The sequence below is a fragment of the Protopterus annectens genome, chromosome 7.part0 (genome assembly GCF_019279795.1).
Source record: "Protopterus annectens isolate FY-2018-M chromosome 7.part0, PAN1.0, whole genome shotgun sequence".
NCBI classification, from domain to species: Eukaryota; Metazoa; Chordata; order Ceratodontiformes; family Protopteridae; genus Protopterus; species Protopterus annectens.
In genome coordinates, this window is record NC_056739.1 from 1,473,652,411 (window position 1) to 1,473,679,013 (window position 26,603).

General features: G+C 39.5%; 1 protein-coding gene and 1 long non-coding RNA gene across 3 annotated transcripts in view; one reads left to right on the top strand and one right to left on the bottom strand.

The window, feature by feature from the left end:
* LOC122807085 overlaps positions 1-14,479 on the bottom strand; it is a 76,892-nt gene extending 62,413 nt beyond the window's left edge. Inside the window, exon 1 of the long non-coding RNA XR_006365594.1 lies at positions 14,443-14,479. This is a non-coding gene — a long non-coding RNA (uncharacterized LOC122807085). The remainder of the gene's footprint in view (positions 1-14,442) is intronic.
* Positions 14,480-14,610: 131 nt separating this feature from the next.
* The window catches only part of CCDC51 (coiled-coil domain containing 51), a 225,447-nt gene continuing 213,454 nt past the window's right edge, over positions 14,611-26,603 (top strand). Inside the window, exon 1 of one of the 2 annotated variants that reach the window (XM_044078022.1) lies at positions 14,611-14,887. The gene's annotated coding sequence lies outside the window, so the exon portion shown is untranslated. Of the gene's footprint in view, positions 14,888-22,036; positions 22,279-26,603 lie in introns of those variants that run through there. The other variant, XM_044078023.1, reaches the window with a different exon arrangement.

Consider the following 26,603-nt stretch of genomic DNA (forward strand, 5'->3'; position numbering starts at 1 on the left):
AGTTAACCTTTTAGCAGCCAACCCATTTGGGGTTCTAATCCACACAACCGCTGGATTGTGGAACTTCAATGGTATGACACTAATAAGTCTGTGACAGTCCCCATTTGGGGGGGAACCATACCCCTTAACAGATTTCCATTTAAATTTTAGGTATGTCCCTGTTAAAAATGGCGACTCTTGGAGAAAAGATGAGCTGCACTTAACAGTAATTAACAGTTGCAGACATTTAGTTAAAAAAATGTATATCAATTCACACTCCTATTCTGTTGACGCCACAAGTTAAACTGTAGTTTAATACATCCTTAGGTTGCTTTTCTCTCTACACTATGGTTCCAGTATCATGTACGTACCAGAAACCCGATTGTACTTTTCATTTCCTTACCTTTCCTTACCTTAGAATCAAAGAGAAAGCCTACCTATTTTTTTAAAGGAAAACTACATCCTCTCACATATGGGTGTGTATGAGCAACGTGTGCAAACAATGAATTTATAACAGTATATTTACATTTAGTAAATGTTGCTCAATGATTTACTTGGTCACTGTCACACACGCAATCTTGGTCAATAGTTTTAAGTCAGTATTTTTTTCTTTGCACTGCCAAGTGCATTTAATTGCCAGCATATGATTTTTCTGAGGAAGAATCAGATTTACTGAGGAGTGGAAAGCAGTTTCACTGGTGTACTGTAGATTGGTTGAAAATTTTGGTGAAGAGGAACATTCGGGTGTAGAAGGTACACAATACTATCGTACAACAGCAGAAGGCGCTTCTCACCAAAACATCAGAAACGAGCTTCTCCAGAAAACTGAATGAGATCAAAACGTGTGTAGCCCAGGTGGACCTTTAAAATAGACAGGAAGAAATTAAGTCTTGATGTGAAGGATTAGGATACTGGGATTATTTTTTCTTGGCAGTGAAATGAAAGGGCATTCGTTCTTTGCTGGTAGAAGGAGAAGTCGGTCAGGCCCATCTTCCCCGCGAGGCTTCAGTTTCTACTGGTGAACAGATCGCCAGCATACAAAAGTGTCATTTCAAGATGTTAACAAAAAAGTGTGGGAGACCTTCTCCAGATGGAAGGCGGGGAAGTCTCGGAAAAATCAGAATCTGGGAAAAGGGAGAGGCAGAAGGTTCCAGGGAAAGGAAGAGGAACTGAGTTTTTGGTATGGACAAAACAAGGTATGTACTGTATGAGACTTCAGGACAACTATCAAGCAGAATAGTTAATGCAACGGACTTTAATAATGCAAATGTTAGTGCAATAAATGTGAATGTAAAGGATTTAAATGTAGAAGGAATGTCCTATGCAGGTGCCTCACATATTGATAATGTGCCACAAGTTGGGGTAATGGTAAGTGTGTATTATGACTGTTGTAGAAATGAAACTGCATTAAAATATTGTGAATTTATCTGACTTAAGGGTGAAGGAAACAGCATAAAAAGTGCTTTTACAGGGGTACAAAAGTATGTTCCCACATTTATCCCATCCCTTGCTAATTAGGTGAAGTTAACGTTTTTGCAGAAAACTCCATTTTAAAGTTTTTTGGGGGTTTAAAAAGTATGAATCTGAAAAGACTTTAGAAACATATGGACAATTCGTTACTAGATAATTTCAGTATATGAAAGCATTTGAATGAATGTTATAAGGAAGGTAATGAAAATGTTTCACAAAGCTGTTTTTCTACAAGATATGGAAGATTAGAAATACCCAAGATGCCTATATTTAGCTCATTTATTCCACCAAAAAGTTCTAATGCTGTTTATTTTTGAAAATACATGTGTAAACAGATAGAAGAAATGTATGATCAATGTGCCAAGAATGTTATGTATGCAATTTAAGTAAAGAGCAGTGGTCAGCACTTAAAACTACAAAGTGTTGCTGATAAGTGTGTTCACACAAGCTGACAAAGAAGGGAATTGGGTTATTTTGAATAAGAAACACAACATGGTCTTGGAAATGTCACTGGATAGAAAAACCTACAAGGAACTACCCAGTAGTCAAATGAAGCAATTTAATGAGGCCTTGATGGAACTGCTTGAAAGAGGTGAAAGGCTTGGCTTCTTTGATGGTAGGGATGTTACTTGCAACTAAAAAAGTGTCCTAAGGATGCAAAGTTTTTTGTGATTCCAAAACTTCAGAAGTCCCTAACTAAACCCCCAGGAAGACGAAGTTTCAGTGGTAGGGGATTATTTACAAAATTCAGGCATATTTTTGGACTGTCAAAAATATACCTTCCAAGAATCCAATCTTACATTAAAAACATGTTGCACATATTGGAACATATGAGGCATATACAACAGAAACCAGATTATTTTGTGTGGATGTGAAATCTTTATATACAAAACAAAAATTGAGAAAGGTTTGGAAGCAGTTAGGAGGGAGGGTCCTAGAACCTCTGTCAGCTGTTGGAACACACAGCTACTTTTTTTTTTTTGAGTATGAAGGAAAGACGTTTTTGCAGTTGGAAGGGACAGCAATGGGGGGCAGCATTTTGAGAATGAAGGAAAGACGTTTTTGCAGTTGGAAGGGACAGCAATGGGGGGCAGCATTTTGAGAATGAAGGAAAGACGTTTTTGCAGTTGGAAGGGACAGCAATGGGGGGCAGCATTTTGAGAATGAAGGAAAGACGTTTTTGCAGTTGGAAGGGACAGCAATGGGGGGCAGCATTTTGAGAATGAAGGAAAGACGTTTTTGCAGTTGGAAGGGACAGCAATGGGGGGCAGCATTTGCCCCCTCATATGCAATACTATTCATGTCCTATTTAGAAAATGTGTTTAAATATCAAACAATTTATGAACAGTGTTATTTAAACGTTTTATAGATCTGATGTGTGTAAAGGGGAAATGTATGATTTTGAGTGCTTTATGGACACATTAAATCAGAACACTTTTGGATTACAGTTATAGAACTAACAGAGAAAGCATGCATTTTTTTGGATGTTGAATTTTACATTGACAGACGTTTGCAATATAAACCATAAAGGAAACAGCAGCAGAAAACTTTTTGGAAGCTAGTAGTGCTCATCCCTCACATTTAATAAAATCTTTGCCTTATGGGGGAATTCAGCAGGATTTCTACAAAGTATACGGAGAAGTGAATTTGATAAGGTAAACAAAATTGGAGAAGAGAGGATATGGAGAAATTATTATGCAGGCAGCTTTGAATAAGCTAAGGGGTAAACAGGAAGTGCAATAAGGACAATTTCATCAGAAGATATGTTGGTCATACAAAGGAAAATAGAGAGAGTGGGTTATGGAGGTGGATCCCACTTTTTGACAATTTTATCCACTGACATTTAAAGTAAGGAAATTGGTGAAATATTTATGGCCCGTTATTAAAAGAGATGAAGTGGTAGGAAAATTTTTTCCAGAAAGTGTTACCTTTTCTTATGGTAGGTTTAAAAATTTAAAAGGGTTAATAAAAGTAAAAAAGACCAATAGGAATAAGAATGGTGCGTTCCCATGTGGGGTCTGTAAAACATGTAAGACTAAAAATGTAGATAGTTGGATGATAAATAGTAAGAAATTTTGGATTAAGAGTGAATTTAAATGTAAAACGTGATGTGGTCTACATCACTGGATGTGGATGCACACCCATAAAATGGTATGTGGGGCAAACAAAAGGTAAAATTGAGAATATTGGAACATCTAGGTGAAGTAAGAAACAAAAGGATGGAAAGTCCTGATTGCGGGGGAAATGTTGACAGTTTTTTCTTTAGTGCATTGGCACAATCTTTTGGTGGAGGGGGTGATAAACATAGGACGTGAAGCATTTAAAAGCAGACCAGTAGAACTGGAGACAATTATTAATCTAGGTACTTTATATCCTAGAGGGTTGAATTTGGAAGTAAACTGGGACTTGTATAAGATTTAATGAATAGGTAAGGAAAAATAGAAAATGCCGTCATAAATAATTTTAAGTAGGAAAAGTGTAGTGGCACACTTAATCATTGTTAGTGGGATATAACTTAAATATTAGTGGGCACCATTAGCATAGAACATTCAATGGAAAATGGTGAAATGAAAAAGTAATGTTATTTACATTATATTGAGAAATTTTATAATGGAAATGTGTAACAACCAAGTGAAAGATGTTTTTTTATATCTGTGTGAGGCACCATTAACATTTGGGTAATTAAAGCAATTATTAAAAGGAAGTGAATGTATTTAACTAATTAGCACAGGGGGATATAAAATGACTACCGAATGTAATGAGGTTATTCCTTTGAAGACTGTTGAAGCTGAGGTACCAGAATGTGATGTGGAATAAAGAATTGTAGCCGTAGCTGTGCTCAAGCTTGGTTTATTCTTAAAAAAAAAAAATAAAAAAACACTGCATTTAATAATTGTCATCTTTGCCAATGTAGCCCAAGTTGTGGCCGAAACGGGTCCTGGGACTAGTACACTTTCCTGGTTACCAAAGCATAAATAAATATGCAATAGAAAACAGGAGGGTGAAATAATTGAGGAACTAGTAAAGCACATTTTAAGTCTGCATCATTCACAAGAGAAAAATCCAACCACTGAATGCATTGTGAAGTAGCAGACAACTAAGTTTAGAGCCCTACTACTTGTCACTTGTAAAACGTAAAGGATCATTTACTGCAGTGAGTTTTCACACCTCAGCATATAAGTGAGGGGGGGGGGGTGTTGTCAAATCTATTAGGGCTAAAAAAGAGACTTCTCTTACTTTCTTTTGCTGCAAGTAACTAATAGCTATTTATATCACAGAACAAGTCCAACATACTTCTAAGTTGGGAACTGATTGAGGGCTCACTGTCAGTTATTCTAAAAGTGTATTAGTTCTGGTTTAAGCACTTGGGCTTCAGGCCAGTTATTTTACATTAAGAAGGTCCGTGGTCTGCACTCTTGTGGGAGGAGAGGCTGGACTCTGCCCTTCTGAGCTGGGAATTTCTGGTTAAAGGCTTATAGTGCCTGCATATTTGAACTGTTTCTTACTGAAATTGGTACACCTTGTTTGCTGTAGCACAGACTAGATCCAGGCCAGCTGAATCTAGCTTTGTTTGTATGCTTGTTGTCTGTTTGCTTATTTCCCTGAAACACTAATTCCACCTAAAACGCAGCTTTTCAGCGCTTCTGTGGCTCCCTAGTGATATCTGCATTGCTTACTGTACTTATTTCCTTGTTTCACTTGAAAGAAAGTTACTGTTTTTGTTGTTTTTGCATTTAAGTTACCTGTAACACATTGCATTTAAGTTACCTGGCACTTGCTCACTAAAGCAATTATACAAGTCGGCACTAAAAAATTAAAAGCACTACACCATCACAAACTCCCACTGAGTACCTTGTTCCCCATTGGCCCTTTTTTTCAATTATAAAGGAATTCCCAATACTATTCTAGCATGTCCAAGGGCCAGTTGTCAATCTCCTCTCCAGTCCAGCTGGTGAATCTGGGAATTTTGAGGCAAGGTTACAACTGCCTCATGTACACCGACAACCCTCTCCTCCCAACAAATTCCAACACGTGAGAGACGCAACCATATAGCCAAACTGGATGCTAAGCTCTCTCAACTCAGTACTGGCGTAACCAGTCAGGAGAAGGAAACCACACTCACTACAATTCCAGTCTCACATAGACCTACCATGACAGCAAACTAAACACATACACACAAAAACATACTGAGGCTCTAAATAAAAATCTGCCTAAGCAGCAGAGACCTCCAAAGCAGACACCCAAGCAACCGCTACCCCAAAACAAAACACATGCAACACATAGCTCACAAAGCCAGTGTGCCAAACAGTCACAGCCCTTAATGCTAAACAACACACCTGATACACTTGTAATAGGTGACTATCATCAGGCACACTGACGTCCCACTCACCAGGCTGAACAAGGAGGTGGTCACAGTGAGCTGCCTGTCTGGCGCTAGGATCCGCCACATAACACAAGCACTCAGGTCACTCCTAGACAAGTACAAATATGACTCAGTCATTGTCCATGCTGGTGTGAATGACCTGAGACGTACCTCCCTGGACTACATGAAAAGAGACAAAGGAGCTCTCTGAGCATGTAGCCCAGGCCGGTATGACCCTGACCTTGAGTAGCATTCTAATCCTCACCAAGAATGATGCCACAATATGAAGACAAGATGATCAATTTCAACAATTGGCTTAAGTATTGGTGTCATTCAAAGGTGATCCAATGCCCGTCAGCCTGGGATGATGTGCTCGACAAGCCACGATGCTTCGCTAGGGACGGCTTGCACCTGTCACCCCTGGGCTTTCGGATATTGGCAAAGGCTCTTGCTACCCCCATAGTGCCTTTTTTAGGCAAGGCTCAAGAGACAAACCCACCTCCATAGGTATCAAGGGATAAGAAACTAAGAGTAATGCTACTCAACACTAGAAGTCTAAACCTCAAGATGCCTGCACTCGAAACTCTCCTTAGCATGGAGAACATAGATATCTGTGCAGGAACACAAACCTGGTTCAAGGCTCCCGAGAGCACCCCAGCACTACCAGGATGCTTTTTGGCCCCAAAACTTGGACCGAACCACAAAAGGAGGGGGAGTATCAATATTTGTCAAAGATACCCACACTTCCAGGTTGGTGGCACAGCACGAAGCATCAGAGACTATCCATGTGCAACTAACAGTGGGTAAAACTGCCTTCCAGTTTATAGCCTGCTACAGACCACCCTCCCAAACACAGAAACCCGACTCGGCCTTCCTGAGAACACTGGAAAATATGAAGGTCTCTCCAAACACCATTATATTGGGCGACCAACTACCCAAACAGACTGGGAGCATTACTCTAGCTCCAACACCCTAGCCCAAAGGTTCCTAGAATTTATAAACTCAAATGCTATGGAACAACGTTACCACTCCCACAAGAGGGGAACACATACTGGACCTGATCATCACCAAAATGGGGACTCTATGCTCCAGACCAGAAGTGTATCCCTCACTGGTAAGATCAGACCATAAACTAATCTCACTGGATATTCACATCCCGACCGCACCCCCTGCCCAGAAAACCACAGTGAAAAACTTCTCTAAAGTAAATTTCACACTCCTCAAAACCAAGATGGAATCCTTCAAAGCCCCCGGGCCTGTAGAAAATACAGCCCAGACCGCAGAATCCTTTATAAACACATTCTATGAACACCTTCAGGAATGCATGGATCATGCAATCCCAAATAAAACCAAGATATTATCCTCCAAAGGCAGATGTCTTGTCTGGTGGACCCCAGCCATAAACAAACTATACAATAGAAGGAGGAAGCTACTACATGATAGAGCAAAATCCCAAAAAGGGAAGGCATCTCTGATCAGTATTAGAAAATAAACTATGGGCACTCATAAAATCGTCTAAGGCCAGCTTCGAGAGAAAAATTGCACAGGACACCAAGGATAATCACAAGGCTTTCTTTAATTACGTTAGGAACCCGTGTGGGAAATTCCCAGATATGCTCAGAATTAGTCCAAAATGACAAAAGACACCGAACCCACAGACATTGCCAACATCCTAGCTGACAGGTTCAGCGCAACCCCCCCCCCCCCACCAAAAGGGCAAATATCTATCCCAGCAGAGTGCTGCCCCCCTGACATCTCAGATGCTCAGGTAAGAGCCGCCCTCTCCAAAGCAAATAAAACCCAGCATCAATGGGACCCAACTCCAAGAGCAGCTAAACCCAAACAAAACTACTGTTCAATCTCAGCCTTACTACAGGATATGCACCCAGAGTGTGGCGTACAGCAACAGTGGTCCCTCAACAGATCCTGGAAACTATCGCCCCATAAGCCTGACTAGCTTGGTCTGCAAAATTATGGTAAGGATCATCATGGACCTCATAAATAAAGATATTGGGGACCTACAGACACTGGATCCTACCCAGTTCGGCTTTAAGGGCAGATCCTGCCTCAAACCTGGTCAATTTCTTTGAAACAGTCACCAAGGTCACTGACTACGGGAATGTGGTCCACACAGCCTACCTGGACCTCACAAAAGCCTTCGATACAATACCCCACTCGGGCATTATAGACAAGCTCAACAGTTTAAATATAAACCCCTATGTCACTAGATGGGTTGCAAACTAGCTCAAGGACAGAACCCACATGGTTAGAATTGCTGGAGCCATGTCAGACTCCAAACCAGTTACAAGTGGCGTCCCACAAGGCTCAGTCCTGGGACCTCTTGTTCGGTATATATTTCTCAGAGGTACAGGTCAAACGGAAGGACTGTGGCTGACCAAGTTTGCAGATGACTGCAAACTGGGTACCATAATCGCCTCTCCAGCCGACACAAGCATCCTCCAAAAGGGCCTCATAGAAACAGACAACTGGTGCCAGAGCTAAACGCCAAAAAGTGTATAGTCATCCCCTTTGGCAAAAAAAGTGCCCACAAATTACCACAAAGGTAGTAATAGTACAGAAGTAATTACAGACCTGGGGAACCAAGTTGATAGCAATCTCATTTGACACCCACGTGGCCAAAGTGGGTAGAAAAACATTTTATATAGCCCACCTAATTATGAAGGGATTCACATCTAGATCAGGGGAGGTCATCGTGCCTCTACTCATCCCTCATCAGGCCCATAATAGAGTACAATGCCCCTTTTGGGATGTACCTTACCAGACACCTGCAGCAACTGGAAAGACCCCAAAAGTACCTCACCAAGAGGATCAAAGGGCTCAAATAGATGCCATATGCTGCCCAGTTAAAGAAACTCCATCTCTACTCAGTGGCATACCGCCTGCTCAGAGGCGATCTGTGCCTGACTTAAAGCCATGTCCAACCCGGAATTAATGGACATGCTGGACCTCAGAAAATCCAAATCCCATTGAGCTACGTGCTCGAGAGACTTGAACCTCAGCACTGAGATAAATAAGACATGCTAGAGGGACAGATTCATAACCCAGAGGCTCCCTTCACTCTGGAATAAAATCCCAGTCCAGGTTAGGCAGAGCTCCCTTCACTCTGGAATAAAATCCCAGTCCAGGTTAGGCAGAGTCCCTCATTGACTATCTTCAAGAGGAATCTTGATGAGTGGATGGGAGATCTTAGGTTTACCCTGGGTATCGTGGATGGAAGATCGTAGGTTTACCCCGGGTATCACTTCTGTGTCACTGTTAGAGGCACAGTATACTAACCTCGAAAAGGCATAGCAAAATTAATTTAAAATGGGTGGCGAAAGCCAAACACACTCTGGCTAGGCTTATAAATGCCCTAGGGCAGACAGTCTAGTATGAACCTATGAACAAATGAGGCTCAATCAGGTAAACAGCTCTGTTACAGGTGGTGTGTTTAGATAACAGTGCTTCACAGTCTTGCCATTGTCTTAATGGCATCATAAAACAGCACCACTTCCTTATGTCTAGCATGAGTCATACTGAAATGTATTCTGGGAAGGAATGAAAGCAAGAAAGGATCACGTTACCAAGGCAGGTTCCATCATCCGCCATTTTGAGAGAAACATTAAAATTGTAAAAGAAGCACTAGGGAGTGATTTTGAGGCATTAAAATAGCTCAAAAAAACAGACAATGAACAAATTTCGAGTTCCAAGGTGAAGTTTTCCTTAGATTTCTCACATACTTGCAGGCAAAGTTTGTCTTGCATAACATACCACAGAGACAATCCGTAATTCACCCTGTGAGGTACTGCTGTCAATCCTAGACAGGCAATTAATCCTGCGGCTATATAGAGAAAAAAAAAAAAAAAAAAAGTGAGAGACTACTTTTCAATGTCTTTTACAAAAAGAGAAAAGAGAACTTAAAACACGGATACACAGCTGCTTTCTGTGTAGCCATGTCTTTTCATAACAAAAACAAAGCAGTTTAACAAAATTTAAATAAGCAGAGTATTTAAATACCAAGCTTTAAGAAATATAAATTAAGACGACAAATATCAAAGGTTTCTGTGACATGTAGAGAAATAAGAAAAAAAAATGTTTTTCTCTAAAGTATCAACACATTTACCATTGTGGAGCTTTTCTCCTCAGACCTCTGCTGAAAAAGGGTGTGTCCAGTTAGAATTTCTCTGTAAACAAATAACAGTCAACGCCCCTCCCAAAAGGAAAGTCAGGCAGCAGCCTTACCAACCATATACACATACTGTTTACAAAAAAATGTTTCATACTGTTTTTCTGACATCCTACCAGACATAGATGGGTATCTGGTATACAGATCAATGGCAAGGGACACCCACTGACTTCTGAGTAGGCCCTTACACATTATTCTATTCTGTCAGCTGGACATGATGTTGCAAGTATTTACTAGTGAGTTTTCACACCTCTGGATAAGTGTGTGGGGGTTGGTCTGTCAATTCCTTTAGAACTACAAAAGAATGCCTTTACAAATGCCTTCTTTTGGCTTTTCCCGGTTAGGGGGTTACAAATTAGGTTAGCCTTCACAAATGCCTAAATTATTTTTTTTTGGAAGTAGCCAACATCGGCTTTGTATTAGAACACTACCCCACTGGCATCTCTTGAGCAGAAATGGGTATGGCAAGGGTGTCTGACGTGGCATGTTAATCAAATGATCAACAAGTCATGCAGATTTGCAAGTGTCCTCATGAATATTCATTGTGTGGTCGTACTGTGCAGATTTTCAGAAAATGTTTATTCTGGCGGAGTTTTTGTGTTTTGTCTTTTTTTTTTTTTTTTTAAAAACGAAAGGATAATCACACTTCATAACCAGTTCCAAACCCAGTATCATATACAGTAATATGCGGTATAACCAAGTTGACGTTTTTCTGTCCGCAGTGTTATAGTAGGTGCTTAATGTGTGGTGTACTTTCATAAATACGAGGGCAAGTAAGGAGTAGCAGATTCACTACGTATTTTTCTGGTTAATACATTTAATATATTTATAAAACTTACTGCCTGAATAACCACCTACACTGGACTGGATATGGTAACTGAATGTCAACCTGAGAACTCTCAGGAGAAAAACCAGCAGTACCAAGCTGAAACATACAGGGAGACACAGTTTGTGTCTTTCGGCTTTTCCCGGTTAGGGGTTGCCACAGCAGAACTTCGGTCCGCTAATGATTGGTAGTGGATTTTTACGTACCGGGTTACCAGCCCTGACGCACAACCTATGACAGGGTGCCTAGAGAGGAGCTGTGGTATTGTATGAGGAAGTTAAGAGTGGTACAGGATATGTACGAGGATAGTGCAACAGCGGTGAGGTCTGCAGTGGAAGGTGGAGGTGGGGTTACATCAAGGATCAGCGCTGAGCCCTTTCTTATTTGCAATGGTGATGAACAGGTTGACAGACGAGATCAGACAGGAGTCCCTGTGGACTATGATGTTTGCAAATGACATTGTGATCTGTAGTGAGAGTAGGGAACGGATGGAGACGACCCTGGAGAGATGGAGATGTGCTCTAGAGTGAAGAGGAACGAAGGTCAGCAGGACTAAGACTGAATATGTGTGAGAATGAGAGGGAGGACAGAGGAATGGTGAGGATTGCAAGGAGTAGAGGTGGCGAAGGTGGAGGAGTTTAAATACTTGGGGTCAATAGTTCAGAGTAACGGTGAGTGTGGAAGAGAGGTGAAGACGAGAGTACAGACAGGATGGAGAAGACTGTCAGGAGTGATTTGTGACAGACTAGTGCCTGTAAGAGTGAAAGGGAAGGTCTACAAGAGGGTAGTGAGACCAGCTATGTTATATGGGTTGGAGACAGTGGCATTGACAAAAAGGCAGGAATTTGAGCTGGATGTGGCAGAATTAGAGGTTTAAGATTTGCACTGGGTGTGACGAGAGTGGACAGGATTAGGAATAAGTATATTAGAGAGTAGGCCCAGGTTGGAAGGTTTGGAGACAAAGCCAGAAAGGCACGATTATGTTGGTTTGGACATGTGCTGAGGAGTATATTGGGAAAAAGATGCCAAGGATGAAGCTACCAGGTAACAGGAAAAGAAAAAGGCCTAAGATAAGGTTTACGGATGTGGCGTGACAGGACATGCAGGTGATTGGTGTGACAGATACAGAGAACAGGAAGACATGGAAACAGGGATCACCTAACGGGAACAGCCGAAAACAAAAAGGATGGGTTACCAAAGAAAATGATGATGGGTTACCAGCCCTGACACAACCCTCAACGAAGGCACGCCCATTCACATATGCCTCCACACAGAAGACACTCTAGCCGAGAATCGAACGGTACAATGTCTTGCTATGAGGCGACAACGCTACCAAAGCACCACCACCACAGTATACAGGGAGACATAGTGGTAAAGTCAAAACGAAATAAAATAACCAGGGATGCCGTGCAGCACATGTGGGACCTTATAACTTAATCAGGCAGCAACCTCGATTTTTATTTTCTGATGTTCCCTTAACTTTGGTTTCAAGACTGAACTGGCTTGCATTTCTAATTGTAGAATGCATTTTTGTGAGCTTGGCCGTTCTTCACCTCATTTCCCCCAAATCACTTTCTGTGGTATAGTAGTCGCTTTTGCACAGGGGCAAGCCCTGCCTGCACCCCCCCAATGTACACTTTGCTTTACACGAGTACTTTTACTGTGCTTCCATGAGCTTGCCATGTTACAGAAGTAGCCTAAAATGTGCTACTTTCTTCCAAGAACTACAGTTGCTTATGTCTGCGCTGTCTTCTTCCAAGAACTACAATTGCTTATGTGCATTCCTTACGTGTTGCATTCGGGTCGCCAGTCAGAAGCTTGCACAAACAACTTGAAGTACAATCTAATGTTTTGAATATTCATACTGCCGATGAACGCCTTCTTACATTTATTCCCACCTCCATAAGCAAAGTTCATGCGCAGAGTGTTGGGCGGGGTTTGGGCAGTGTTCATCTGGTGGGGTATTGTTCCAATATAAAAACCCCAACAGCTAAGTATAACAAAGAAAAACTAACTATAAGAAGTACTAGAGTGATTTTGAGCTACTAAAATAGCTAATAAAACAAAGATACAATGGAAAAGACATGTTTGAGTTCCAAGGTGGAAGTTATCCTTTAAAACTATTAATATTTTACATGTCCCCAATTGGTTGAAAGTTATGGTTTAAAAGACTAGAGAAAGTTTTCCAAACGGTGCTGAAACCAAACTGATTTCAGGAGTACAAGCAAAATGGTAAATGCTGTTCGTTTCGACACATTGCAATGCTCTCAAGTAATACATGCTACATGTACCACATAAACTGGCTGGTACTAGTCTCCATTTATCTGCAGCTCACAAATTAATATTTTTCTCCGGGGTAGAATATTAAGCAACCACTTACAATCTCAGCCCAGGTTACATAAAGAGTAGCAAAGGTGTACATCAACATTGTGTTAACATGTAGAACACCTGATTATGGACACCTTTGTATATGGAGATGAACTCAGGAAACTGCAGTTAGATAGAGATTGTTATTTGCTACAAACACGTTAGATTTTCTACCTATTCAGAGATAAAATAGTGAAAAGTGAAGTTACCACATTACTTCAATTTGGTGCATACCAAATAAAACTACACCAAGTTGCAATAAAATTAGCTAAGCCCATGGCTGAAGTTTTCATACCTTTTTCTACCTCTACACTATCCCCGCTACTAAAGTACTACCTTTACTCTATCCCCACTTACGTACTCCACTCTTTCCTTCCTCTACACATACTCCCGAGATTGCACCCATACTTTCTCCATATCCATTTTATTGCCCTCTATCATACCCTACCCTTCTCTACTATCCTACGCCTTCACTAGTACAATGTTACTATATTTTATGACTAGAATATTAATAATCCTTATAACAGGATTATGTACATATTGCTGAATCCTCCTATTATCAAGTTTTCCATACAATTTATACTTGAACGCCATAATATCAAGCCTTGTTTTTTTTTTTTTACTTTAATGCTGTTTTTTTTTTTTTTAATTTGTGGTTAAATGTTAGGACTTATAACGTCTAAGTTCTCATTCTGACAATAGTCTTCACATTTGTGCTTGAATGTTATGACTTATGGTTGTCAGTTTTCCCATTTGTTAAACATACGAAAGGAGCTTTTCCCCGGGTCTCGGCTAAAAATGGGTTCCTCGTGACAGTCGTACTTTCCACGTAAACAAATGCCAAATAATAAGACTATTGCGCGCACCGCCTCACACATACACCTGCCAAAGCGTACCGAAAAGCCGCCAATTGGTCTCTCAAATACTGCATTCCGCCTAACCTTCATCTAACGAAACTGCGCCACTTACACGGATTAGATAATTCTGTTTTAACACAATACAATTAAGGCAAACTAAAACTGTCCGCAGCACATCACAAATGTCTGGTTCTATACAAACAGGACAATTTTAAACATTCTACTAAAAATATCTTCAAATGACTGATAGAACTAGCACGCCCAAAAGTAAGACGAACTGGTCGCCCTCGTTATTTATTTGAATACATCATCTTCTTATCGAAATTACATAAGCTGCATTCATCATTAAACCAGCCATACAACTCAAATTTAAGTAATCAAAAAAAAAATGCACCTTCTCTACCAGACATGATTCCGTCTCAAATCCAGAACAAAAATAGAACCGCTTTATTGGACGACCGGAAATCTAACTATGTATTTCCGTCGGACCACTGTAATACCGCGGGCGCGCTGTCTTGCGCATGCGTACATAAACTAGGATTAGTTTATTTCGTAGTATCCGTACGTAACCTTTTCAACGTTAAGGTGTCCTGTATTATGTAGTTTTTCATTTATTTAAAATCTGAATAAAGTACTGCTGTTAGTGGCAAAATTTTAACTGTTTTAAACTGCACACTCCGATATAAGTTCCCCTTATCCTGGGTTTGACAGCTAGCTTTTACTGCCTCGTGAATACTTTCTTGTAGTGTTTGTCACTGTCAGATGATTCTGTATCGGAAAGGTTCTGCATAGGAAGTAATAGACAATTTCCGGGCATAAACTTGCGGAAGTAAAGTAATGTGAGTTATTTTTGCTTTAGGTGCTAATGTATAGTACTAATGACTGTGATTGGAGTTGCTAGGCTGTTATACCCTTGTCAGTATAGAATCTTCAGTCGTAGAGATGGAGTTTGTGGCTTGTTCTTTGATTACCCAGAGCATTATGAGAAAGGCTAGGCGAGTCAGGAATATGTTGTGAACGGCTTCTTGAAATCCATAGTCTTCATGCCTATCACGGCACGGAGTTCGCTTCATTGATTTATGCAGCTTCTTATGAAAGCGGCTTTGTGGCATGTTTTGCTAAGAGTTAGTAACTTGCACCAGTGTACTAACTGGGGTATAGATTTACACGATAAAATCAATTTGTTTTAAGGAAAATACACGCCTAAAAGAAATTGGAATGATCAAAGAGTAAGCTGCAAGCATTCGGGTTTTTGCAGAACTTCCTTGATTTCACCTCGCGATTTTTTGAATGGATTGCTTGACATTTGCGTTAGGAATTATAGTCTATAATTAACACCAGAGTTTCAAACTTCTCGTTCAGAAAAGTAAATGTTAATAAAACAAAGCTGCCCTTTAAAATGAGAGAATCAAACCAGCATTTAACAGTGTTTACTTTTTGAGTCTTCTACTTTTGTCTTTATTTGCATTATTTATGCGTTCATTAATTTGGTGAGCGAGCTTATGGTCTGTTGACCATTGAGTGCCTTAATGCATCAACTCGCATGTTGAAACGTGGTTGCCATAGTAGTTATCTGGTTCTAAATTCCACATTGGAACTGAAAGGTGTCGTAGTAATTATCTAGTTCAAAATATTTATTGATAAGCTGAGTTTGATTAAGGGGAAGTTTATTTCATGGGTTCATAGTTATGTACTGACCTTGCTGGTCATTTTAAGCCTAGCTAGTTTCCCTTTTGGTGCTTGAATTAACGTATCCCATTTGGTGCCAGACTGGCCTTGCCCACAACATGGTTTGTAATCATGCATTACTCCTAGTGAGGCTAACTGGAATCATGTAGATAATTTGGAGAGACCCATGTGGGGGGATAAAGCATTTAGGAGATATTTCTCCCCATTAGTAGTACAGCGGCATGCCTTTGGAGAATTTTCTATTATCCATCTCTATACATCCAGGTTGCATTTGAATATAGACAGGAATGAGTTTTTTTTTAATATAGATGGGCAATGCATTCCAGAGCAATGGTATCCCGTGCAAGATATGCCTGTCCCTTCAGACCATTCTGTTGATTCTCCCAAAAAAAGTTTAGATCCATGGACTGAGTATTTCTGCTGTCATTTGATCTACTGATGTGCAGTAGGGGTGGTCAGACTTATTTATTTATTGCAGTTTGTTTACCAGGATGGTCCACTGGGCCACCAGGAGCCCATTTTCAATGAAATCATGGGGCGAAAAGCTCCATTAATACAAAGTAACCAAGTACAAAAATTGCAAACATAACAGCAGTTACAAAGTATACAAAATATTTGATAAGGCATAGACAAAAATAGTATTAATTAGAGCAATTAACTAGTGATTAGATGGAGAAAGTACCTTCAACATTCTCACTGCAATCAAGTTAACTAGTTCCATCAGAAAAGGTTAGGCTAAGGAGGCTGTAAAAGGGTAGAGAGGAATGGTAGTAATGGATATTATTATTGGATGGGAGCAAGAACATTCCCATTGTGAGATTAGGTGTGAGTGAAGTAAAGTTTTAAAGATAGAGAGACTGTTAGTGGTATGGAGAAGGGGTGAGAGAGAATTCCACTGGTGTGCTAGACAGAAGGAGAGAAGATGTTTACTAGGAGGGCGGGCAGGTTTATGTAGTTTGATTACATTTTGGAAGTTAGAATGTAAGCATCTGTTAGGAAGGTGCATTTGGATGGTAGGGGCAGAGGGAGGGGCTGAAAATAAGTTTGTGTGCTTGGATGAGTTGAACATAGGTAAGATAATTGGGCAGTTCAAGCCAGTTCACTTGGCATAGGGAGATACTGTGATGGGTATTGGATCTGTGGCCAGTAGCAAATTTTAGAATAACAGAATGAGAGTTTTGATTTGAGGGATGATTGCAGATTGGTAAGGATGGAGGCATCATACAAGAGAGAAGGGATAAGGTATGTGTTAGCAAGTGTGAGTCTGATGGCGGGAGAAATGAAACTGTTATGGTGGTAAAACAAGCAAGCCAAGTTTGTGTATTTTTTTGATATTTGCATTAAGATGGCTATCAAACTTTAGTTGGTCATCAATGAGAATTCCTAAGAGTTTAACAGTGGACACTGTTTCAAGAGGAGTGTTATTTTGGCTGGTGATGGAGAGTTTTTATCAAGGGTGTTATTTTTTGAGGGGTGAAATATCATTAGTTTAGTTTTGGCTGTGTTTAGTGCTAGATGGTTATCTAGCATCCATTGTTCGGTAGAGGAAAAGGCATCTTTGGTTAATTTTGTTAATGAAAAAAATGGAGGTTGCTGAACAGATTATTGTTGAGTCATCCACATATTGGATGAGGTTAGTGTTAGGGATGGCATGGTGAAAGTCATTAATGAAAATGTTGAATAGAAGGGGGCCTAGAATTGAGCCTTGGGGCATTCCTGTGGGGGTGTTTTGGAATGATGAAATAGGCAACAAGCAGTTAAATGGAAAAAATCTATTTGATAGGTAGTTGGTGAACCAGTTAATGGGGGAGTAAGATAAATTTAGTTTAGATATCTTAGTAAGAAGGATGTTATGAGCGATGGTGTTGAAGGCTTTAGAGAGGTCTAAAAGTAGGGTAGATGCAGTATGACCTGAGTCGTGGGCTTTGATAGTTTATAGGAAAGAGAGAAGGGCGGTAGTGGTACTATGGCTGGGTCAGAATCCATGCTGGGTAGGAGTAAGAAGGTTATGATTTATAATATAGGGTAGTAATTGAAAGTATATGCATTTTTCGAGAAGTTTAGAGATAGGTGACAAGATAGTGATGGGGTGGAAGTTGGAAATTGCATTATTGTTGCCACCTTTATGGAGTGGAATAATATAAGCCTTTTTCCAGAGTGGAGGAACATGGCATTCTGAAACTGATCGATTTATTAGGATGCAGATGGGGAAGGCAATGGCTTCTGTGGCTATCTTTAGGAAGTAGGAGGGTATTTTGTCGGGGGCACTAGAGCAAGGTTTCAGCTTTAGAAGTTTTTTTATGGTAGAGATAGGGATAGGGTTTATAGAGAAGGGAGGAGGTTGAGTGGTAGATGTATTGGAGGGGGAGGGGTTATTTGAAGATTGATGTGGGGAAGCAAGGTTATTAGTGAAGAATGATGTTAGTTTAGATATGGAGTCAATAAAAAATGAATTGAACTGAGAAGCTAACTTTGAGTTGGAGGCATTTGGGTCAGGGCAGGGTTTTTCTTTTTTACCTGGATTGAGAAGAGGAGATTCCATCCCTGAATTTTTGGGGGTTATTGATATGATTTTGGAGGGTGGAAAAGTAGGCTTTCTGATCGGAGTTACGGAGTGTTTTGTAATCATTAAGGGAAGTGCTAGTTTTAGTTTTGTGGTAGTATTTCCGAGCTTTATCACTGAGTCACATGCTGGTTAAAGTATTCTTTGTTAACCAAGGGATGGAGTTGCTCTTAATGCGTTTTGTTTTCCAGGGAGCGAAAGAGTCTAATAAGTTTAAGAAGATTTTATTGAAGTAAGTAACAGCATTATCCAAGGGTAGAGTTTTTAGTGGGTTCCAGTTGGTTCTTTTTAGTATATCTGAAAATGCATTGGGGTTAAAGTTTTTTAGGTATCAAGTGGAGGTGTAGGTATGGGAAAGTTGAAAGGAGGAGGGGAGACGAAGGGCAAAAGTAGGAAGGTGGTCACCTAGTGGGTCTGGAAGAGTACCACTGTTTGAGATGTAATGAAGATGGGAGATTAGAATCCAGTCTAAGATACTACCAGAAAGGAAGTCTTTAGAAGGTCTGGTAGTGGAGTTAGTAAGTTGAGTGAAGTTGTAAAGATTTATATTTAGAGAGTTGGTTGGGGATTGAATGGTTTCCCAGTTAATGTTAACATCTCCCAGGATTATAGTTATGGTTATGGATCTGAAATTGCCTGAATCTGTGGAAGATTATTCTGTTTTGTAGGGGAATGACTGTAGCTGTTCTCCATTTGCTTGGTATAACAACCTGGTAGAGGCTGAAAAAAAGCTAGTGCTTAAAACTTTTTTCCCTTTATCTGCTGGAAGAGTAATGACAATTGTTCTAACCCCTGAACTGCCAAGACACAAACCCATCAGCTACTGCAGTGTATGCCACAGAGAAAATTCATACCAGTGGGAATCTGAGATATGAAGTCACATTTCACTGTACAGTTGAATTTCATTTTTATTAAAGCCAGGTGTCTGGGCTGTTGGCTTGAGGTCACCGGGGAGTATTGTAAGCAAAGAGTTTCTCATTGTCTGGCATAGGTCTCCTCCAAGAAAGGGGTAAGGCACAACGTAGAGAGAGAGAAATAGTTGCTGTAGTCTTGGACTGTAGGACAAGCATTGAAGCCTTTTGATTCTCTTGCATCAGTTTCACCAGGTGGCAGGTGATGTAAGCATGTTACAGATCAGGGTGAATTATTAATTAATTGGTCTGGTAAGTACTGTATTCAGGGACCAGTTACCTCCCTAGGATGACTGTTAACTCAGTAGAGGAAAAGATAAATGACTTTGTATGATTTGCAGATGGTAACAGTTAATGGGCATCAAATGAAATGTTATCATTGAGAAAGATTCAGAGGTCCTTTACTGTTTTGCCAACTTTTGGTTGTTGCTTGTCACTGTTATGCAAAGTTGACATTTTTCCATGTACCAGAATGCAGCCTTTTTTGACCTTTCAAGCAAGGTTATTTCTAAAATTCGTGTGTGATATGTGCCTTTTAAAGGGTGATGGTGGTTTCGAGGTTCAGCACAATGGTCTCAAGTTGCTGTTCCCTGCTTTGTATGGTTTATTTGAGTCACTTTTGATATCTTAGACACATATGTATAAAAGTTGTAGAACAGAGCCTTGAGAGACTCCACTGGTGATAGGATGGTGAGGTAGAGAATCCTCCAACTTTAACCTTTTCTGAGTGATCAGGTCGCCACTTGGTTTAATTTACCTTTAGATTCTTGTTTATGTGTGATTTTGCATATCCAAGAAGTCATTGGTTATAGTGTCAAATACTTTAACTAGACTGAGGTAAGCTGCATGGACAGATGAACCTTCATGGGATAGTTACGTTCTCAACTTTATAAGGTTATTCATGCAAGATGTATATCTGACAAAAACATACTGGTTCAAGTCATAGAGAAAGATGTTTCCTGTGTCTGTCTGAATAAATTCCATGAAGAGTCTAGCCATCACTTCTCATAATATGCTTATGAGGCTGATTGATCTGTAATTGTTAGGGTCAATGAAACCACTCTTGTGGATTAATATGGTTGCCTGCTTTCAGATGCCAAGGATGTAGTGATTTTATTTTTAATTCTCTGTTAAGACTATGGAAAAGAGGATATACCAGATTGTTTTATGTTACACAAATTAGGTTTCCTGGTATTTCATCTGGTTCTTTGGAACTGGTGTTTCTGACCTTACTGACCATTTTATACATAATTTCTGTTTATATATTTGTTCTTGCCATTGTTTGAGCTAAGAACACTGAGAGCTGTAGAAATGGAAGTAATGCTATAGGCATTGAGTGTCCAGTTTTAGATACGGTCCTAAAGGACAGAAAAGAAAGATGGTATGATACAGACCTTAATGCCCTGAGCATAGAACCAAGATCCTTAAATGTACTTGTAGCATTAGTATGTTGGGTACTGTTAGAAGCAGGTGTTAACAGTAGACGCAGAATGTACTGGAGACCAGTGTATTTTCCTTTAAGGTGGTGAGGTCTGGAATAGCCTTCTGAAGTAAGCAATGCATTTGTATGTTCAGATGTTTTGTATGACTGAGTAAGAATGTTTAGCTGCTTTTATTGGTGCGCTGTTCTACCTGATTGGCTTGCTGCATGTGCAAGCTTGTTAGACCTTTATTATTCTGCTGTCACTTCTGTTTATATTAAATTTGAGGTTTTATTGTGGCTTTCTCAGGACAAATGTAGATTAGGTTATTCCTTTAGTTATAAATAAATAACTCCACTTGTAAAGAAGTGTTTCTGATTCTGTGTGTTCAAATATCATAAACTTTGCCCTGGATTTAACTGAAACACACTCATTTGAATGATTAATGGGATTAAGGACACGAAAGACAAATAAATATGAAATGTTTTGCATTAGAAAGACCAAACGAAAGGAGTACAGGGAATGAGAATTTGTTATAGAAAGAATGATAGTTTTTATACTTAAATATGTGAGATCATTGCTAGTTGGATTTAAAGTTACAGACATAATACACTGAGGAGTATAAAACTGCAGACTGAATAAATTGACGAGGACACAGAGAACTGACAAGAAAATACTGAGTGGTTTGTATGTGTCAATATAAAAATGCTATTTCAAAACAAAAATGTGAAATGGGTATTTCAGTATAACTTAGAATTCTAATGCATTTGATGGAAATGGACAGGAAGTAGTATTTTTTGGGTGTGCATTTACATGCAGAAAAGGAAGGTTTTGATAGTGACACATATGAGAGAGGATACACATAAGATACCAAATACTTTGGCACATGCAGTATAGTGTGTACCATGAAGTGCTGGTGTAAGTAAGTGAGTTGTAGGTGTTCATGTTTGGTAAATCTGAAGATCTTTTGGTCATTGTGGTGCTTGATTTCCTGATGTCCATGTAGTCATTCAATTCCTCCTTGAAGTTGTGAATCAGTTGACTAATTTTATTTGAGAAAGGGAATTTATTCAACAGATGTAGGAGGTTACCAAGTCAAAAGCAGCAAAATGAACTAATAAGGTGTAGACCAAACCGTCTCCACGACAATCAAAGGCTTTATTTGACAAAACCAACAAACAGTGTACAAACAACTAACAATTTAACTTTCACTCAGTGAAAGTTAAATTTTTTGTTTGTACACTGTTCGTTGGTTTTGTTAAAGTTAAATTGTTATCAGTTTGTACACTGTTCGTTGGTTTTGTCAAATAAAGCCTTTGAATGTTGTGGAGCCGGTTTGGTCTACACCTTTTATAGGAGGTTACTAAGTTGCCACTTTTCATGGTGTGGTTGATATTAATTTTGAGACCTTAGTGACATGTTATGGTCAAGTCATGTGGGGTGGTATTCTGAACAACGGATTTGTGGTCCTTTAATGTTCTTTTGTCATTCTATAAGTTGTATGTAAGAAAGCAGTAAGATACAGGGAAGAAACAGTTGCCGCTGTCTTTCACTGTAAGACAAACCCGGAAGTCCTTCAGTTCTCATGAGGAATTGTTATACCTTCTCTAGTCGCATCAGATGGTGTGCAATTAGGTTAAATAAAGGTAAGTCTTCTGTAGCAGGTTTGATAAAGGTTTTACTTGTTTTTCATGATCCTCAAACTCACAGAGGTCAAGGGAGCAAATCTGTGCATTTTGGACATTAGCATGTATGTGGATGTCTAATCAAAGGTCAGCAGTTACAAGACTCCACGTTTTTTTACTGTTGTCAACTTTTAGTTGTTGCCTGTTGATTTTGTATAAACTTTGCATGTGTGTGTGTGGGGGGGGGGGGGTTGCCAAATGCCAGAGTACCACATTTTTAGCACTGAACAATGTCTTTTTTACTGAAGTGCTCCTGTGTAATCTTAAATGCTATTTAAAGGGAGTTGGTATCAGTAAGTTTAAGGACCATCCTTTCAGGTTTGTAGACCTTTGCATATTTGGAGAGACAGCCAGTTTTGCATCTGAAAAAAAAAGATGCCAAAAATGATTGGCCACTGGACAGAGCCAGCCACTGGTGACTGTAAAGGGTAAATATAGATTTCTTCTGCTCTTAGCTATTGTTTATGATCATCTGTCCAGTTGTGGGCCCACAGTATTATGGCTTATTAGTATCATATCTGTGTTCGTGTATGATTCCTTCATGGGGTCCAGTTTTGCATTCTTTACGATTGTGGACAAAGGTTCACAAAAGCTGGCTAGGTTGTCAACAAATGGGATCTCACTATAACAAAGACATTCCTGCCTTGGAATGTGTGAAAACTACTTCAATATTTTTCATTTTGTATAAAATTTTAAAACTTAACATGTCTATCTTTTAATGGCTAGTGCAGATTAGCAGAAATACCTCCTATGATCAAGACATCATGTGTGGCCCATTGATAATGCTATACAGAAGTAGGAAGTGGTGGCCAAATAGCTGTCGTTATGAGGTATTGCCAGCTATGCCAGGAGAAGTAGGGCAGTGGATGTGTAACATACGCCAGCATACCTAGCTGGAATTTAGTAAAGAATTATGTTATTCAAATATCAAACTGATTTGTACAGATGTTTGTGTTGAAAATTTATTTGTAAAGGTGGTTGTGTTAAAAATTTATTTGTAAAGGTGTTTGTGTTAAAAATGTTTCAACAGTGTGCCCTACTGGACAGAAAAGAAGTATACATGTATATCAGACTGTACTGCATTGTAATATGTTATGTATAGGTTTTAACAGAGAATACTGGAAGAGAAAGGGTTAATCTGAAACTTTAAAATCAGCAAGAAATTAAATTACTGGGCCTAGGCCATAAAGATGTTCTTGGTTTTGAATGAAGCCAGAGATGCAGTATCTGTAAAAAGTATGATTTATTAGCCTCTGTAGGATGAGTGGAAGTGTTTTATGCTTTCCAGGAGCTGCAGCAGATCTTAACAAGACTTTTTGTGTGTGTATTGTTGACACATAGGTGCTAAATCTTGGCAGTTTCTAGCAGTAGGGGTTTGCACTGGAACCAGAAGTCAGATGACCAGATGTATGTGGTGATGTTCTGGAATCCATCACTAAAATAATGTTTAATACTAGTTGAGACTGAAGTGTCATGGCAGTCTGCTTTTTGGACCTGACAAAGAAGGACGACCACACACCTACTTCATTTTGCTTTGCTCTAGTAAGTGACCAGGGAATAGTAACAGTTTAGATTAGTCAGGAAAATATGTTTTTCTGTATGTGTGTTATTTGAATATTTTCTGTGGTTGAAATTCTGGTGTTTTATTGTAAATAGATATTTAACATTTCCATTATCTTTTATTATTAAATATATTCAAACTTTTCATTGTGGTTGGTCCTTTTAGAGAATATTTTAACATTTGAGAGTAGTTGTATCTATTATTGACACTGTGGCCACTCCTGAAAGCCTGGCTGTTTAGTCAACATTACCATTTGTATTAATATTAATTTCACTCTGTATAATTGGGTACCATTGCAAGAGCCTTAGAGTAGCAGGCTTTGGGGTGTTTTATGGCAGTGTAACTACCTTATACTCTGAGCAGAAGGGGGCATAGCTGGTAAATCTGTGCAAGCCTTTCCCAGGTGTGTGTGTGTGTGTGTGTGTGTGTGTGTGTGTGTGTCAAGTCAGCTACGTGGGGCAGGGACACAAAGCACTGGTTTCGCAGAGAGGGTGCTTGAGAACTTGGCTTAGACACTCTGCTGAGGACTTAACTCTACAGCTGTGCCAGTGGGGAGCCTTATTAGGGACCTGAGGAGAGAGAGAAGCCCAGACCCCAGACTGATTGTGTTCCTTGTGTGCTCTTAAGGGAAACTGTGCTTGATGCAGAGAGCTGTATCTGGAAATACTGTCTGTATCCACTTTTGTTCCCAGTGAATGTTCCTCTCCAGTGTCAGTGGTGAGGATTCTGGCTCCTTGATTACTGACCCAGAGTGGGGACATCACAATTGTAAACAGGCTGAATATATGCAGTATACTAAAATAAGCAATGTAAATTGTAATTTGATTGGCAAACCTAAGAAAATGGAAAGTAAAACATATTGTTGATTTTTATAAATGAAAAACAGTACATTAGAATTGCACAATAAAAAGCAGAACATTGTTACATTTGACAGCATCCACCTAAGGCCATTTTAGCAACAGCAGTGCATTAATAATAATAGTATTATTATTATTAATATCTATTTGTTAATCAGGTAGGCCACTGGACATGCAGTTCCTTTTTAGGGGTGACCAGGGAACAATATCTGGTTAAGTGACTCTCTCAGGGTCAGAATAGGCTGAGGAGTCAAACCCAATTCCATGACAACTACAGTTCAAAACTTTAACCTCTTTGCTAACTGCCAGACTCCTTGATTCATCGATCCAGACTGTTACTGTAGGGGTGCTTAGGCTGAAAATAACCATTTTTAAAGTTCCTTGATCTGTTGTTTAACAGATTACCCCACTTGTGACTGTGCATGCTGAAGATCAAGACTTCTGGCACCCTCTAACATGTCCTTACATCAGCCAGAATATACCTTTGCAAGACATGTGTTTGGATGAAGGTTAATGTCACTGGTGACATATGCTGGTTTTACTTTTTTGGAGTTTTTCCCCCACTTTAAAAAAAAACTGCATTTTTTAAATGGAAAAGGAAGATAACTGTAAGCCACAGTGATGAACAAAAGGTGGAAGTATATTGTGACTCCAGTACTCTCTTGTATGTTTGTACACTATCATTTATCCATCTTTAGGTAAGCTGTATGACCAAATAAATCTTCATTGTGGACAGTTATCTTGCTTTTAGAAAGTTTGCGAGATCAACTTTACTGGGTTAAGTCATGAAGAAAGAGATTTCCCATGTCTGTCCGTTTAAGCTTTGCAATGATTCTTTCCGTCATCTTGTACACTGTGCTTGTTAAGGTGATCTGTCTGTAATTATTTGGGTCTTTGCAAAGGCCTTTTTTATGGACAGGGACAACAGTAGCATACCTCCAGAATCAAGCCTGCAGCCATTTTATTATTTTGTGTGCTTTTAATAAGCGTATGCATAGGAGGGTATACTGGGTTATTTTTGATTTGTACAACTTGGACTTCCTGGTATGTCATTTGGTCTCGTGGAACTGGTGTTTCTTCCCTTACTAAGGGCAGGGGTGACTATTTTGGATGTTCATACATTCATACATTAGTACTAGGCTAACTGCCTATGTTGGCCGTTTTAAACCTAGCCAATTACACCGTGTGAGAATCAAACCCTGCACCTTGTGTCTGTAAGGTAAATACCTTAGCTGTTATGCCTGCATCTCACCTGTAATGCCTGGTAGGATTGTATTGCTAGGAGGAAAAGTAGATGGAGTTTCCCTTTGTGGCCAAAATTTTCTCTAGATCTCTGTCTTAGTATGTCAGCTATGGCTGTTGGCTTATTTTTTAGGGGTACCATTTTGTTCTAATATACTATTTTTATTTCTTCCTCTTCGTTTCTTGTTTTGGAAGGCCTTGTCATCCATATTGATGAGTTTTTCCTCAAACGAAGGTCTGCTTCTTTTGATTTTTTTGTTTTGTTTAGTGTTTATTTTGAAAGTTGTTAACTTTAGCTTTGCTGTATTAGTCAGATAAAATTTGAAGGCATTGTATATTCTTTCATTTTAATATTTTGATTTTCTAACTCCACAATTTAAGTAGAACACAACAGTTTTCACATTATGAATCACAGAATAAATTTCAGTGCAGTCATTTACTTTGTTCTTGAGAGCTGTGAATAATCCCCAAGACACTGTAAAGGGGATCTAATATTCAGTCCTAGTTAATGCTCACAAGGTGGCCGTTCATGTTATAATAAACTGGAATTGCAACCCTCACAATCCATACTGCTGCCAAATTAAATGCAAAACATGTTTGGCTTAAAGGCAAATGATAAATGTACA